Raw genomic sequence first — 4,774 nt, 5'->3', positions numbered from 1 at the left:
AACATCCTTTTCGCAACTGATAAAATTAGAAAATACTCTCTTAAAGAAACGATAATGGAGTTTTCTTTTAAATGGTCTCTGCACATGAATAGAAAACTTAATACTAATTGGGCTATTTAGAATAACCAAATTATGTCTTTACCTTTGTAATCATTGATTTTTTTCCCGTTAGTTATTTCTAACATGGGTATATAATATTTAGCTCTTAAAAAAATAGTTGGGATTAAGGTACAGATCTTTGGAGAACAAGTGTGTTTATTTAGAGTTTATTATTGGCATATTTTACACTTACTACTATTATATATTTACTGATGGTTTGATACTGGATTTGACATCCTTCTTAGTTTTTGTTAAACATTTTTTTCATTAAATGTTAAAAATTATTTGGGTAAATCCTTCTGTACTTTAAAGATTTTATTTATTATCAAATTATAAATTTGAACTTAACCGAATATTGAGATGTCACAATTGGTAAGGGTTCACAGTTTAGTTGAAGGCGGGGTAGATTCTAAAGAGCTTGAAATGATTAGGGTGTTGTTTGTTTTTAAAGTCCTAAAACATCTACAGCCTTCTGCAGATCACATCTATAAGTAGAAGATGTGAACCAAACGTCTGTAGTCTGAAAAAAAATTGTTTGTTTTTTAAAGTTTGCATGCTGTTAAAAGTAAATTGAAATTTTAATAAACTTGTTTTTTTAACTTAAAAGATTTTGTAAAACTCAAATAAGTTAAGCAACGATTTCAAGGAGAAAACGAAGGTATCAGAATTAGAACATCAAAATCAAACATGCAATGACACTGGCCTAAAGAATATAACCGATTTAAGCATGGATTTCAGGGAGAAAAAGAAAATTAAACCTACAGATATTAAACTATTTACTAGTACCGTACTTGAGCTCTTATAGAGTTACATGAATTGAAAATTGTACATTACTGGGTTCTCATATTTAGTCTGTATGTAAGAACTGTTTACTAATAAGAATTGTTTACTAATAACTATAAGTTCCTGTGTGTGCATTTGTAAAATATAAAAACTGCTAGATTTTGGGGTCTAAAAATATCAATATTTACTTGGATAATGTCTAGGATTGTGATTACAATCACTTCCTAAAGTCTGTGATTTCGACAAGTATGCCTGGGGTATCACGAAATCTGATTCGGGATAATCCAAGACAGATAATTTAGAAGTCACCACTTCTAAATTCGAAACACAGAATAATACCTTGTTGTTTTGTGTTCTTGATGAGATAAAGAGAATTACATGAGTGATTTTCGTATATATGGAATGTAATACTTTTTCTGGAAGAATTACAATGTTCTTATACAAGGAGGAAAATAGTTAATGGTGGTTTCATGCATTTTTGCGCCAAAATGATGGTTAGAAATATGGCTATTTAGACATAACCGATTCTTACGTCATAGTGATGTCACAACCTATTTTTTACTGGGAAAATGCATGTCCGAACCCTTTCATGATAAAGAAATCCGTTTAGGTTTCGGGGCGCTGACTCAAGCTCCGCAAACTGCCAGGGGCTTTGCCCCTTGGACCCCGCTAGGGGCACTGCCCCTAGATCCTGCCACGCGAGCTGCCCCTTAGAACTCCGTATCCACGGGTGCTGCCCCTGGACTCCCGTATCTCGAGTTCACATTTATCACTTCGAGTATGCACCCTGCACCTCTAGTCCCGGTGAGTAAATAGAACTCAACCTATCTTAATACTAATAATAACTACGCTAAAATATGTTGATAACACTAAAATTACTAACAAGAACTTGGAATATATTATTGTAACATCCCAAAAATCAACAATATATTTTTTTTGAAAATCAGAGTGTATGTTTTATCAAAAGGTTTTATACATAACCATTAATAAATCATAAATCACATATTACTTACATTTTATCACATATAACTAAACATATACAAATGCTAACATTATAATTAAATCACTGGTCACAACTAGGTCTTCAATCCGAAAGGCTATTCTCTAGTTGTCCTGCATAGACCACCTACCCACACTAGGACCTTCAGTGGTTGACCACCTACCCATACTGGGACCTTCAGTGGTTGACCACCTACCTGAGAGACCTTCAATGGTCTGAACATTACACCACCTATCCACACTGGGACCTTAGGTGGTGTAACGTACACATATAACATCACATAGTCCATATAATAAGTAAGTTCATGAGAACTCGCCTGACTCAGCTAAATGCAGAATAAAACCATTGGAGTGGCTAAGATGAATTGTCTAGCTCTGTGATCGCCTACAACCCATATCAATAATCTCTACTAAGCTCATATTTAAAGTTTTACTTAATAATACTTAGTATTATATTTATTTTACATTATTATTAAATAACACATAGACCGTTTATCCTTCTAAACTCCATTATTAGATATTGTCATGTATATCATCTCATATGACTATTAGATAAATAAATGGTTAAATAATTTTACCAACTCTATTTAATAATATAATTAAACTCAATTTCATTTTGCTAAAACATAATTTAAGACTATCTCTATACATATCTTTTAATTAGGTAAATTCATAAGCCCGCACTATTTAATTTATCCGGTTCTTAATCCCACACTTAAAATGCAGTTTGTACATTAGTCCATCATCGAAATGATAAATGGGGATAGATCCAATTCGTTTAAAACACAACAGCCCAATTCTAATATATATATATATATATATATATATATATATATATATATATATATATATATATATATATATATATATATATATTAAAGTTGTGAAAAGTTTTAACAGTAAACCTGAGACATTTTACCCAATTTTGGTCCCTTAAATTACATCTCTGGTCCTTCTATTTTTGTTTGTGTGTCACTTTACCGCTATAGATGACACTCCCAGTCTCAGCACAAAACCTCCGATCTTCTCCCATCTTCTTCTTCACCGATCCTGACTACTTCACCGACCTCTATTTGGGTGTTCTCTCCTCTAATTCCTGCTCCACCAAACTTCTGCGTTGCTGAGACAGAGAGAGAAATCGAGAGCAAGAGGCCATAAATCGAACCACCAATTACAGGTACTGTTCTGGGGTTAGCTTACTCCTCAACTGGGTTAGTTTAATCCCTCCACCGTTGCTTTAACTCCAACCTTTCCAGATTTCTCCACCGTCTCTCAGACTCACACACACACACTCTCTCTCACCCGATCTCGAAGCCTCCAATACTATTTCCGGCGGTCCAACAGCACTTACGATCGGCTGAGACAGGGGCGAAAAATAATCGCTCAGCGCTGCACCGGTACCAAGGACCGTCGCCGCTCAGGTAAGGGTTATCAAAATCCATCGCACTTCAGATTTCATCAGGTTTCTGTTCTGAGTTTCTACTTCCCTTTTCCTTATGTTCTTTTATGATGATATGATGTGCTATTTTGTGTGATTTAGGGTTGTATTTGGTCGTTGTTAGGTTTATTCCCTTATATCGAATCTGGAGGCGTCTGTTTCTTTCCTGCCTACTTCACTCACCCTTTCTGTTTTTTGTTTACAGATTCGTCATACCCGCTTCAATTCACGAATGTTTCATAGATGTCGATGCTTTTTCTGTTTCTTTTGTCAAGATTGAGGAATCATGGGTTGATGGTTGTTGACGATTTCGATTATCGACACTGGCATGTGATGGTTGTTCACGAGTGTTATGGAGCATTCGGGTGGGTATTTCTTACCTAGGCAAGAACACATGCTTTTGTGTCAACTACGCTTTTTATGGGTTACAAGGATGAGATTGTTTGATATTCTACTCATTTGATTTGGGTTTTTTTTTCAGTTGCTAATAAGTTCGTTTTGTTATGACTTTCTTCCTCTACGTTTCCTCTTTTTACTATGTTTTTCTACACTGATGCCCTTTTGGTTTTCCTATTTTCTGACTTATTTTTTTAGCCTTCTATCATCTTTATTCTGAATTTTGTGTGTAGGTTATATTAAAGGTCATACTCAAAGGTTTTAAGGGTTACAACACACAGCGTCTGAGCAAGTACCAACTTTATTATGAAGTTGTAAGCACATATTCGTCGATTGTTCATTCAGCCCAAGCAGGAGCAAGTACAATTGACCGTCTTCCGGCTTCCCAAAAGGATATTCAGAAGCGACAAGGAGACGGGAGCAGATTCAAAGCAGAAAAATGACATTGAAGGTATTTGCTTAAAAGAAGTGGAGAGATAGAGGGCATAAAATCAAACCCATAGGTACCTCCTGGTAAGTCTTCTATTCTTTTTCATTTTGTTGCTACTATTCACTTGATCATGAAGTTATAAATTTGTGGATTAATCCTTCAACAAAAAATTAAGAAAAAAATCTATTCATTTTGTTTATTCCACTTTGTTGTGTTCAATTCAGCCCTAACACATTGCAACCAAGGGTCGACGAATTTGAGAATGTTGGATAATTACTTCAGACCATGGGAAGGATTTCAAAATGCGTTTCAAACTTCATTTTTTTCTTTAGTTGGAGCTACATTCTTCAGCTTTCTCTCAGGTATACAATTACTCCACCCTAGGTTACTTCCACCGAGGTATGTAATTAACCAGGATTATTTATATCCCTTTTTATGTTCATGTGACTGATTATTAGTTGTTCATATAGATCCATGTGTTGTTGGGTCACAATATTCTGCATTCCTTTGAGCAGAAAACAAAAAAAAAAGATTAGTCACACCAATAGATTTTACTTTTCAGCATTTTCTCTTTTTTTATTTTTCGTGTTTATTGGTAAGTAAGAGGCGTTACCAATTGGAATTCAATT

Source organism: Lactuca virosa, chromosome 1 (genome assembly GCF_052849685.1).
Source record: "Lactuca virosa cultivar CGN04683 chromosome 1, Lactuca_virosa_CGN04683_v6, whole genome shotgun sequence".
In the NCBI taxonomy this organism is placed as follows: domain Eukaryota; kingdom Viridiplantae; phylum Streptophyta; class Magnoliopsida; order Asterales; family Asteraceae; genus Lactuca; species Lactuca virosa.
This window is presented reverse-complemented; position numbering follows the sequence as displayed.